The sequence below is a fragment of the Juglans regia genome, chromosome 11 (assembly GCF_001411555.2).
Source record: "Juglans regia cultivar Chandler chromosome 11, Walnut 2.0, whole genome shotgun sequence".
Classification (NCBI taxonomy): domain Eukaryota; kingdom Viridiplantae; phylum Streptophyta; class Magnoliopsida; order Fagales; family Juglandaceae; genus Juglans; species Juglans regia.
In genome coordinates this window covers 33,428,405-33,442,840 of record NC_049911.1, presented here as the reverse complement: position 1 = coordinate 33,442,840, position 14,436 = coordinate 33,428,405, and positions in this window count along the sequence as shown.

Sequence of the window (14,436 nt, the reverse complement as noted above, 5' to 3'; positions counted from 1 at the left end):
AGAATTGATCAGGAAGACCAATTCAGAAGACTGTTTACGTTCTTTAACTGTTTTATGTTCTATGGATGATCACTTTTTACCATGCATGCATGCATGCAGTAGACTCATGATAAACGTCTAACATATATGTGATGTCCAGATCGATCCTCCCAAGCTAAGTATATGTATGATCATATATATATATATATATATATGTACACTACTAGGCATGCACGACCAAGTAGCATTGTCCTTTTAAGATTGCACCATAATTTTGACCTTCTGTAAACAGAAGTGGGACCTGATGTAGTAACACAAATTTGACCGCTGACTGTACACTGTGCATTAATCATGGGGCTTCAATTTGTAAATGCGAATACCAATCACTTAAGCTGGCTTGACCTTTGAACTTGAATTCAATTTCGGAATGGGATCAAACACGAGCGGAGGCTTTTTTTTGCTGAAGCTAGCCACTGCTAATTAAAGGAGTACTTTCAAATTTTAAAACTTCAAAAGCATGCACCAGAAGCATTAATCAGGACCGAACAAAGTTGTACGTGCCCATTATATATTTCGCATTCAAACAAGGTCTAATTAGAAGTTTATTATCTGCATGATTTATAATATATCCCCCAAACAGTAATGGGTACTGCTGATTATTGTCATGGATTTCTTCATTAATTAATTATGAGAAATTATATTTACAATCATGAAGTGTTCAGTCTCTGTATACTCTCTTTAAAAAAAGTGGGTAAATCCAAGAATCATGTAAAAAAATTATTTTTTTAATAGTGACCTCCACTTCTTTTTCTAAAGGAGTATGCGGGGATGAACTACATATTTCAAGAATGTATATAACATTACCTATTAATTATAAGAGTCGTGCTACACAAAAATCTCACATTCTTGCACACTATTAAAAAACATGTAATTTTATTTTTTTATCCTCATATTTCATCCTCATGAGGGTAAAAGAATAAAATTCCATATTTTTAAGTGGCGTACAAGAAAAAGCTTATGTCTAGAATTTTTCTAATTATAAATGTTTAGAGCTTCACTAAACGTTAAATGGATCGAGCAATTTTGCATGAGTCATAGTCAGAGATATCGTCTGAGTTAATAACAGTACCGCAAAGTAGATTAGTATCGAATTAATCAATTATATGATCATGCTTTAAGTAGTGACTCTTTTTCATTTACATATATATTCTCATGATTGAAAGTTTCATAGTCTATTGTTTACTGTGAAAAGGATAAAAAGCAAAAACAGTACGTAACATCATCATAATGTGATGAGGCGAGGGCATTTTTGTTTGTTCTCCGAGAGCACCCTTGCTAGCTAGCTAGCTTATTTATTTTATATGTCCGAGTGGATCGAGCACTTCTTCTTCTTAATGCTTAGACAATAATGAGCTGGTTCATTGTGCATGCACTGATCTAATTAAAGAGATGATCATCATGATCATCGTGTTGGGTTTTTTTCTTTTCTTTTCAAAGGAGGTGCCCAAATCATTGGAACATTATATTTCAAAGTTTAAAAGTGATCATGGATCATCGAGCAAACTAAAGAGAGAATAGCTAGGGTTTCTCTACTTAGAAGAAAAGTATCCCTTTATGAACTAATTCATGAGATTGTACGCAGATTCTTTTGCGAAAATGAATGAATGTGTCGTGATCTTTCGGAGTGAATGATTGAGTTTACATTTTGCCTAACAAATTTTCAACAAAGTGGAAAAAATAAAAATCACAAACTACATTATACGGAACAAACTGGAGGCCCACAAAGAAAAAGCCAATTACTAGCTAGCTAGGCCAGGAACGTCATGGTTTTACCTTGATAGTAACCTCGTTTACCATGTTTTGCTTTGAAATTACTACAAATTCATCTAAATTAAATTAAATAGATCAAAGTTATTTTGTCCTTTATTAATATTATTGGTCTTCGATCGTGAGTATATTATATATATATATATATATGTTTTCAAGCTTTTCACTATACAAATTAAAGGCTAATTATCATCGATCACCTAGCTATATATATATATATAAATTATATATATATATATGGCTCTCGGTTGATCGATGGATCAGCCTAATTTGAAAAGAAAATCATAACCGGCCTGTTATTTTACGTACGTTGCTAGTTATAATTAAGAACCAACAATAATGAAACTGTCTCTGCGCGAGTGCATCAGACCATGGATCAGATAAAGGCGCTCTTTCTGGAGCCAAAGCTTATAAGATATTCATGATCAAACGGTGAAAACCGTACGATCGAACTTTGCAGGAAATATAAGGGATATTGACGATATTATTCATGATGATGTTGTTATATATATATGCTCATGGGTATGTGGATCGATCGAATAAATTCATAAGTACTGTACAAGCATAATAAAGTTTAAATTAACCCTCGAAGCAATAATTAATATAATTAATTGCATGCATATAGATCTATATATATATATATATACACAGATCATGTCATGTAATATTGGTGGATATAACATGCACATGATCAGTATAAAGTAGTACTGTTAGAGAACATATATATATAGATACGATCGATATATGGAGTGTACTGTGTATATATATATATATATATATTTATATGTAGATGTGAAGAGTAATGATTATGTCGGCCCCTATGGTATCAAATTAAGGATAAAGGCGTACCAAAAGATACAGATCTATCAGATGGAGCATGTTTCAAAGATAAATATATTTGACCGTGAGATATATATTGAATATGGGAAATTAATGATGCAGTAGGTTAAGCTCTCTTAATTTGTATGCACAGAGCTGACAAAGATGAGCTGATCAGATCATAGCTAGAAGCTTGCTAGCTTGCAGGAATATTAATTTATATACTATACTCCCAAGACAAAATATCTTCCTTCCAATAATGCCCTCATATATATCTTTGTCAGGAGGGAATAAATGATGATCTTTCCATGACACACATTAATTTGGTAATTAGAGAGTTTCCATTAATTTCCAAGTTTAATAACTTATTGATTAATTAACAACGAACCATAATGATCTTCATGAGAATACCCCCCGGCCACCGTACTAGTACTAGTCAAGAATCGCTTTTTTGGATACACCGGTTCAACGTGTCAGGTTATTTATTTATTTTTTATTTTTAAAAAAAAATACTAGTCAAACTGAAGCTTAATAGTGAAATTATACGTAAATATTATGTGAATGGAATTTAATTTATTATTATTATTATTATTATTATTATTTTGCATGGCATTATCGATCGGCGTACTAATTATTGTGCGTTTGAACAAGCGTACGTATGCGTTGGTATAATGTTTTTTCTCATTCGTAAGGGAGAAAAAGGCATAAACATAAATTAGAAGACATGATCCATATATATTATATAATGCTATATATAATTATGAGTGTATAAGTGTCATGTAATTATTTTAAAAAAGAATAGAATTTATTATTAAAAAATTATTTTTTTTATATGAGTATTGTATTTATTTATATTTTTAAAAATAAATATATGCATGAAATATTAATCCTGACAACTGAAAATCAAAACGGATTACACGTACATGTTTCTCATAGAGTGGATAATGATCTCAAGACACTTGATGTAAGCAATATGAAATGTTTGAACGAAATGGATGGATGATGATGATCAAAAGGTAAACTCTTACCTTTTTTAGGGAAAGGGGGGGAATGTGAGGAAAAGAAAGCAAAGGGATGGACGTCGTTGCATGGGTCCTACAATGACGAGGACAGACTCAGCGGGTCCCCCAACAAGCTGCAAAATTCGGTCTAAAAAAATCCCCTTCATTCACACTCACACACACCTCCCGTACACTAGTCCTCTGGTCATCAAAAATTCCCAGTCACACCTGACTCAAAAAGAGAGAGAGAGAGAGAGATTTTTTGGGGAGGTGAAAAGAAAGCATAGCGTGCAACTTTATACAATAAATGTCCCCAGACACGCATCCTATCATATGATATGTTTTCTTCTCTCTCTGTTTTTTATTTTTTTTTATTTATTTTTTCTTGGGTTGCCTTTGCTTTGCTTTGCTTTTCTTTTCTTTTCCCAAATCCAATTCCCCATTCTTTTTTAACGTACTCACTTCTAACATTCCAAGTCCTCTTTTTCTCCTCGGGGACTGCCACTTCTTTTCATATTTTCCTCAATTAAAATATATGATATAAATATATATTTATGAATAATATTATTCATTTTAATTTTTATTATTTTTTTATTATTTTATAATATAATATTAGATAATTAAAAATTATTTATTATATTTTATTTATAAATTTATCATCTAATATCACATTATGAGATAATAATAAAATAATAAATAAATAAATAATAAATAAATTTTTCATGCTTCTTACTAGATTATTACTGCGCGTGCTGTGCACTTAAAATGAATTGTTTTTAGGCATGTGTAGTAGTAGATCATTTTTTTTTTTAAGTTAATTTCATTAAATAGGAAAAACGATATATGAGGAACGAGCGAGGTTCTCCAAAAATCACTCTAAAATAATATAAAACAGTGATAAATACATGGAGAGGGGGTGAGATTTATTTGGGACCTACCCCTATCCTACAAGAGGTTTAACTCAATTCATAAAACCGGTTTAACAAGAGATGATTATTCATTCCTTATAAATATGTCCAAGATTTTATCCGTAGACAATGTAAGATTATTCCTCAATAAAAGTAAATATATCATCTATTTCACAACCATCGGACTTATATACTACAAAATCCACTCGTTACTCATGACATGAACAATATCTTTCAAGTACAATATTGATAAGATTACATTGCAAATTTTTTTTTTTGTGGGGTTGTGCAATTATTCTGACCTTTTCCCTCGTCTAAATGATTGAATTACACTTCTTTATTGCGATGTGGGGGGTGTTGCAATAATCACACTGACAGGCAAATGAATGATCGATAGACTCCGAATCTCATTGCCGTACATGATTTACCAAAATCATTACCCAAATACTTGTGCAATGATCAACAATTAAAGCATGCAGCAAATATATATAATCACACACACACACACATATATATATAATGTATATGGATGCATGGTAGTTGTTATTAATCCTGCTGATCCCATGGATGATGATCTACTATATATCCTATTCAATTCCGCATTTTCATTCTCATGATCGTTTACTTCAAACACAACCTGACCTCATTTTAAAACCGAACCCACAATTAATTAATCCTCCAAGTTTTCGAAAGAAACTTGTCCGTCGGTCGATATGCTTAATTTCTAGCAGTAGTAAGTGGAGGAGGTCCCTAATTAAGAATGGCTTTAGTCGGCCTTTATATATCATCGTAATCGCTATCCGACGCGATGACTCTCATTTCGAAACTCACTTTGCATTCTTCAAACGAAGCTTATCCGCGTCTTGCTAATTGACCTCTCTAGAAAAACCCAGTATACATCATGAGGGTATGCACATTAATTATACGCTGCATTACATGCAGTTTCGAAGTTAATTAGCAATTTATGGCGGCAATTAATGTATTAGAAGCAATTTCAAGTTGATTATATATATATATATATATTAAAACTCATTTGAGATTATAAATAGAATTTCTCATACATATATATATATATATATATATATATATATGACTGGACGGGCCAGTTAGAATTTAATGCATTGTACCGGTGGTAGACAGATCAATTGACAGTGTAAAGGTGGTAAAGGAAAAAGAGGAGGGAAGCTTTTGTTACTGAAATCTAAGAGTCTGATTAAAGTGGTCACCGCAAAGCAAGAAAGTGAAAGAAACAGGGAAAAGGAAAAGGGTATGAAAGTATGTTCCTTTCTTTCGCTCTTTCCTATTGCATGCAATACAATGACAACCTAACCCATCATTACTGCCACTGTCTTTGTTCTCTAATCCCCATGAACATGAATCTCTTTCTCAACTTTATAAGAACCACAATTTTGAACAAGACAATTAGAAACTCTCTAATTATATATTATACAAAAAAAGAAAAAGAAAAGGATCGAAAAGGAAGATCAACTCGATCCATAGAGTTAAGATCTCCAAGCTAGCTGGTGAATATTGCACATTTACTGAGTGTAATAATTATATATAATTAAGCAATATAAAAGATCTAACCATAAAATCTTTTGAAAGATCATTAACTAATGCATGTCGACGACGAGTTATTGCATGTAGCTGATTTTTATTTACTCACACTTTTCCTTCATTTTTTTAATCACACTTTTTCCCTAATTTTGCATTAAATATTAATAATTTATTTATGCTGAGATATATTTATATACATAACATGAATTTATGCATAAAAGTATTTATGCTGTTTTATATATATATATATATATATATATATATAGTACTCTCGCGGTGTAAGGAATTTCAATGGTTGAAGGTGCGTACTGATCTTTTAAAGCCATGCCGTTTGGAACCAAAGCTACACGACTAGCCACAAAGGTCATTAATAGTGCTGTGTTTTCTGTATCGTTGCCGATGGCACACAGTACTACTTACTATATGTGGGCTGAATAATCTGTTGCATGGGCTCCCTTAAGTTTGAAGCTTAGGGCCGATAATGATCACTTGATCATCACCATGGATATAATATAAAGTAATGTTATACACAATTGTAAATTGTACAAATATCGTACAGTCATTTTAAAAAAGAGTGAGATCTACTATTAAAAAATTAATTTATTTTCATGTGAATTTTATATTTATTCACTTTTTTTAAAGTGCTTGCACGACGCTTGCACACTCACAACTGCAAATATCATTTCTCTATAATATATATATTGCTCTTTTTTCTCTTTTAATCATTATTATTAATGCTTATTTTAGAGGCTGTATAATCACTTAAGTCTTATGTTGGAAATTGTTATATTTATTAAAGATTTAATAAATATTATAGGATCTATTTGACATGTTTCTCTCTCCTAGATCAAACACCACATGAGATTAGGAAGAAAGTGCTAATTTGTGCTAGTATCTTTCACCCAATTTGCACTGTCATGCATGCATGCATGCAGGATTTTCAATTTATATGTTGCTTCCGCCATTTTACGTTGAAGGCCCAGTAGTACTTGATTTTATCCTTCAACTTGAATGGTTTGCTTAAGTTGCCTGATGTCATATATATTGAGATCGAGTTGAGTTTGATTAATAATAAGGCATCCACACACTGTTGTGCAAAACACACATACTAACAATGGTAAACAAACGAAAACAAGCAACAATCAAAATCACACGACACACAATTTATGTGGTTCGGCAACTTACATACGTTCACAAAGCTGCAGAAATCTTATTAACCAAATGAGATTACAATCACTCAATCTCAACTTACTCTCTCTAGGATTTTTGCTCTCTCATGCAATATATGCATTCACATGACTATTGTTCTCTTTGAAAAAATGCAGAAAATTGTACATCATAAGTCAAATATTACATATTTATAGTAAACGGCGCTAGAAACCTTAATTCTAGCAAAAATACGTCATTCGCTCGAGCAGCGTGTCGAGCGCACTTCAAACGAACAACCAATCAATATTGACTCGAGCGGAGCGTCGAGCGTGGCTTGAGTGAACACTAGAGTTTGTGTCTCTCTTGACCCACTGTCACGTGAGATTCGAGCAAACTCACGGTTGAGCTTTACTCAAATCTACTATCGAGTGCACATCGAGCAAACTCACAGGTTGAGTTTCGTTCAAGCACTAGGTTGAACGATAGTCAAGCGAACTCACTCTTTCTCAAAATTTCAGCTCCAAAACTAGTTTCCACCCCAACAATCTTCCACTTGGAGACTGATTATCCACATGCCAGCCATTGTTTCCAGCCAAACCCTATCATCTATGCAGCTCACAGCTCCCGTCTTCAAGCTTGAAGATGGACTGAAGTTGGGTCCGACTTGACTCTCCCACGTACATCGCCCTTAGTCAACACATCAACTAGGCGATTCACAACTCCCACTACACTAGAAGTATTCAGTTTCAAACCGATTTTAGCAACCTTAGCCATTTTCCCCAGGCTTACATGAGGAACGAAAAAGCCGACTCCCTTTGGCTTCCTCATATGTTTTGTGCGATCAAGTCTGCCTTTTTGCACTATTGTATTTCCTTGCACATCAATGGACCATGATGTTAAATACAAAGAGTTAGATTTTTTACCATGCGCTTTGTCCAGCGCACCCTTAGTAATCTTACAAGCTCCTCCAGAGAACGTTACTGCATAACTGTTGTCATTAAACTCCTTCAGAGAACGCTACTGCATACATTTTGACATAATTAGATTGAACAACTTCTTCATTAGGTGCACTTTGTTATTCGTCGACGGCTTTTCATACATGGCTGACAAAGTCGCCATGAGATCCGTCATGGTTCTCTTCTTATTGACATTGTGTGCTACTGTTCTAGATAAAGTTAGCCGAATAATCTTATAATAAACAGTGCCGAAAATCCTAATTATGGCAAAAATACATTCAACTCCAAAACCAGTCTCAACCCCCAACTGACACCACATTCATTAATTGCAGTTCTCTAATTAATTCCTACGTACCGATCAAGAAGATGAAGAATATTCTGATCATGGCATTGCGGGAAAATGGTACGAGTACCCAAAGCCCTGCATGGATACAAATATCCCATGAAAATTATGACCCACCAACGTCTTCCACTGCAGCGCTTCATCATTTTCTTCATTGATCTCAGATACATCAAGTAGTACGTACTCGAAATTATAATTCACAGTGGAATCTGCTGGGGAGTCGATCGTTGCAGTTTAAACATCTATTTATAATAATTATATATATGGATTGCAATATTAGAGGTACTCTATATATCTAATGATAATATATTTTAATTTGCTGTTGGCTGATCATGACCAGAGCCCAGAACGTACAATATCTTTATATATATTAGCCAAACCAATTAATTACTGTATATATAATATCTTTTTATTCTCTTTTTCCTTTTAGGCCTTAAATATTAAGGATATCTTTAAAAAAGTTCATAGTTAGACACGTGATACATATGAAAGATCAGTACGATCAAAGTTGTTTTGTTCCCCGGCCGGCCGGTTCCTTCATTCCTGCATATATATTTGGTGTCTTTCTTCTAATTAAGTTGAAGGGTAGCTCGAGCTAGCTAGCTAGATATAGCAATTAATATATCTGATCATTTCTTGAGATCCCATGCACAGGTACACATATTGTTAATTTGTTACCCATTTATACTAAATTCAAGTAATTCCAAGCGGCTGGTTTCTATTGTCTGGAAGTTCCAGAATCATGTCAGTCTGCAGGCTGGTGGGCTAGCTAATTCTAAGAATCAATATATTAAACGTTAATTAAAAGAAAGTAAAAGCATAGGAGTACCCGAAGTGAATTCAGATTGTAAAACCAGGCAACATGTTTTGTTCTGATCTCTCTTTATTTTATTTTTTCCTTAATAATTGTCCTTCTGGTCGTGACTGTTTTATTCTCTATCAGGCAATCCTTTCTTCCTTTTATTCTGACGGGAAAGGAAGCATTATATATTATAATTACACAGAGATGTGGTCAGCACGTTCGTATATATATGTCCGGATATGAAGGGAGCTGATAATTGATGGAATAAAGCTTACACTGAGCTTGATATTATTGATGGACAAAAGGCTTTGCCTTTCAAAATAACTCTGGGGGTGCTTTGGCAGAGAGAAGCTGCAGGCCAGTAGCATATCGTATGAGAAAGAAAGAAGGAAACAAACAAACAAAGAAAGGCCAGAATAAGTACCAGCTGCATGCTAGCTAGGGCTGAAACAAACAAAACCTGACTGGGTATTGTGTTGGGTTTAAAATAGACTCTTCAAACTGCCTGCGAGTGATGATGGCCTGGGTTTCAAATATTAGGGTACTCTTGGACAATGCCCTTTTCAGTACTGCTGGTTTTGGAATAGACTTCTCACAAACCTTCACTCTGCTTAGATGCTTGACAAACTGCGAATTGTCGCATGCATGCATCTGCACATGATCTATATATATATATATATATATATATATATATATGCACTTGTATACAATTAGCAGCCACTTTTGTCCCACATTCATTGTCCAGTTCAAAGATTTAAGAACCACAGTATGAAATTTCTAACCAAAGGATCAAGTTTTTACTTCGTAAGATGTTGATGATTTCGAAAGTATATATATCTGGTTGGTTAATTAATTATTATTTGTCAGAATATTTAAGAAATATTATACGGGCTTTTAATGTATTGCGTCTGCACCTTGGCTCGACTCATTAAAGCAATATATAAATACATTTATCTAAGATTAATTCAGACCATTTAATTTTTGTTTTTCTCGAGAAAAATGAAGTAATAAACTTATAATTAGAGGTATATAAAATATGGATATATTCCGAGTGCATGTGATATGCCAGTTGTGTTTGCTGCAACATCCCTAGGCATATGCCATATCATACTTTCTTTCTTCTCAATCTAAGTGTGTGAAATGAAAGAAGCTAGCAGATCATGAAGAATTACGTACGTAAAGCAAGAAAAACAGAGACAAGAAGTGAAATATTTCAATCTCCGTTTGGGAATAAGAACTTGCATGCACGTTGTACGTTTATATATATATATTCACCTCATCGCGATCGGGTGCTTCATGATCAGTAAGGGAAAATAGCAATATTAATATGTACTTGTGGCATTAGGGTGCGTGATGCATGCATGTTGACTTATTATGGTACCTGACTCCTGAACTTAATTAGTTGTATGATTTCATTGATATAAATATTAATAAATGAATCACACCGTCGACGTTGATACATGTGAAAATCTTAATTTCTTTTCAAATTTGAAATGATTGGTTAATCAAGAGGTACGTACCAAATTTCAGGGTAAATTTTGTTTTTATTTTCTCACCCTATAATGAGGTTAGTTTTAATATATGGGGAAATTAATAAGCGAATATTATTAATCAAGTATCGGATCTAATCCACCAATATTGAGGGTGGTGGCTCAGTGGTTAATGAGTTTGACAGTGGGCACTAAGTTCTAGGATTGAATCCCACAAGAAGCGCTTAGGATTATTGGTAACCCATTGGCTTATGGACCATTGATGCCCTTGTAGTTCTGGAGTCAGGCTATAACTCAAATTCGACTTGTAGGGACCGCCTGCGATTCTCGCCGTCTAGGCCGGCCTTCCTGTCTAGCTCCTCAGTGGGTAGGGTGCTATTGTAGTCACATCCTAGTAGGAAAGTCATTTATGGTCGCCCCCTCCAACCCTTTTTTGCTGAGAACAAAAAAATATCGAATCTAATTGATATCCTAAATTAGGTCGGATGTTAAGAACAGTTACTAGAAAATGGGTGTATATATACAATGGTGGAAGAGTCATAAACTGTTATGATCTTGAAGGTTAAACATTTAACCAAATTAGTATATATCCAATAGTCTTAAGATTTTTGAATCAATAGATGAGTTTTTAACAATTAGTATCAGAGTAGGAACCACGTCACGGATTCAAGTCACGGAGGGGGCGACTTATAGGCTAGATTAAAATGTCTTAGTACTTTGTATGAGTATAGTGTTAAGTCATTGAATGTCGATAAATGAGTTAAGCTATCAAAAGGGAAAGGATTAGGCCACCGAGTCAGTGTCGATAAAATGGACTGTCATGGACGTCATTGGATTCGGAAGTATGGTGGAATGTTATGCTCTTGAGGGTTAAATATTTAATCAAATTAGTATTCAATTGTCCTAAAACTTTTAGATCAATAATTGAGTTTTTAACATAAACCAAATGTCAAATGAATCCAATGCATGCATGGGGGCCATTCTTGACGTAGTGTTAAAATAATATCATGGAGTAAGTTTAATTACGAATACAAAAAGGGTACTCTTGAGTACTCCAGCTTATCAAACACTGGCCAACTAATCCAATTAAAATGGGTCTAATTGTCTCGACTCCTTATCGTAAGTGTAAGTTCATCATGAATTGAATGGACAGTTTAGACCTGTTAACGGTTGGGTTTTTGGTCTCTTCATTTAACGTGTCGTGCATAGAATAATGACGATCATATGGATCACGAAATCGACAGTGCAGATAATTAAGCTGTGCTTTCTACGGAGATCAAGCAAAATGATCCTTCGATACGATTAAAAAAAAAAAAAAAACATTATCTTCAGATTATATACTAGGTTCCTTGATCTCTTTATTATTATTATTATTATTATTATTATTATTATTATTATTATTATTTTAAACTCATATATATATATATATATAGTACCACCATTAGGGCTGTAAAAATAAACTGAAAAATGGGTTTGAATTGGCCCGGATCCGTTGGTTCAGTCCAGGACCCGTTCCTCCACTTTTAAAAACCGGTCATAACCGGTCTAGTCTTAGTTTTATATTTCTAAAATCGGACCGGACCGGTTCGCATATTTATATATTTTCTCTTAATTTTTAATATTATATATAATATTTATAAATTATAATTATATATGAAATAATGTTATATTATAATTTATAACAGAAAATTTTAATCTTAAATATGAATATTTATTTGATCATATGTTTTAAATATAAAATATATATTAATTACATTTTATGATTTAATAAATTCTCAACATTAGTATATTAATTACTATATTATCACTAACATATATATAGTAATAATACTATACCAATAGTATTACTATATACTAATAGTATTAGCATATTACTAATATTTATGTATATTAATATATATATATAAATATAAGAGATTAGAAATTTAATATATATTAAAAATTGGAAAATCAGACAGGACTAGACTAGAATTAGTAAAACCAGAAGTACCGGTTTAGGAGGATAACCGGTGCGGTATCGATTCTTGAAAATGCAAAATCGGTGTATACCGGTTTGGTCCAAAAATTTATCCAAAATCGGACCAGTTACACCCCTACTCACCATACCAGAAAATAATTTTTTTTTTTTTTTTATACTGCCGGCCATTTTCCTCTGTTTTCTTTGCAATTCCTCCATCGAAACATACCGTGAAGAAATTAGTACTTGAAACCAATGAAGCTCTTACATGTCTCCCGGAAATATAACACAACGAACAAATAATGATTTCAAGCGTCTCAGTGGTTTGTCCCCCGCCCAGCCCTGAAAGAGAAAGAAAAAGGAAAGGAAAAAAAATGAGAGATCAGAGAGAGAGAGAGGGAGAGATGATCTTTGTTTGGAGAGCTAGCTAGCAGTAGTACTTGCACAATTGCAATAACTTTGAGGAAAAAGCTTCGGAAGTCACATTAATAAATTTAAGAGAAAAAAGTTGTAAGTGTAGACACTACACACACCACTATTATGGTCAAAAGTTTTCTCCACCTTTTACACCTTTTATGGATGGCTTTATTCGGCAAAGAGGAATTTGTTTAAGAATTTAAATCATTGGATTGAGGATCGTATCAAGAAAAGTTCTTTTCGTATCTCACATTTATGTCTTTGAGGCTCTATTGGCCTCTTACTGCCAACTTAATATTCTCTCTCTCTCTCTCTCTCTCTCTAACACGAAAAACAAAGAATTCCCACTAAGAAGACAGAGTAAGGGGATTTGTTTGTTGATTTGAGTGTTTATACCCAAAGACTGCACACATCAAATAATAAAATATAGATCATAAAGATGGAAAGAATAATGGAATAAGCCTGGGGCTTGAGAAATGAGAATAGAAGGGTATGTGGGAAAACGCCAAAAGCAAAGAAACGCCAATGCCATAAAATTCCTTGGTGTCTGATGCAACAAGTAACTCCCTTGGAAGTTTGAAGAACGCATGCCCCTACCAAGCTGACACCCACCACACACAAACAAATAAAACCTTACCATCTCTCTCTCTCTCTCGTGGCTCACCTTTTTAAGCTCCAACATGGATTCTCTTTGCCACTGAAAAACCCATCACCTCTCTCTAGAGATAGTACTAGATTCTATCTTCACTCTTTTCCCTTCATCATCTTTATATACTCGCAGACACAGAGAGAGTGAGGTAAGGGGCAGAGGGGAGTGAGATTTTATTTATTTCCGCTTACATTTTGCATGGAATTTTTAAGGACTGGAGAAATTATCCTTTTGGGCCATCATGGTTTTTAAGCTTTTAAGACCCCACTCCCACTCTTAGTGGCATCATTACAGCTGAGGTGGTGGTGGGGATATGAGCTGCTTTTTAACTTTGTCTATCTTTTTTTCTGGTAGGCTTTGAAGGAATGTCTCTTCTCCTGAGCTAGTGAATTTTTCTCTATTTTTTATCCTTTTGTACCTCCACTGTCTTGGATTTGACTACCTTTGTGTGTGTGAAATGGAAGAACATTAATCAAGCACAAGCTTTATTTGTTAATGAATGCTTGCAAGTTTCCATGGTTTACCACTTCATTTCAAACATGGATATAGATCTGGCTAATGCTTTTCATTATATCCAACATT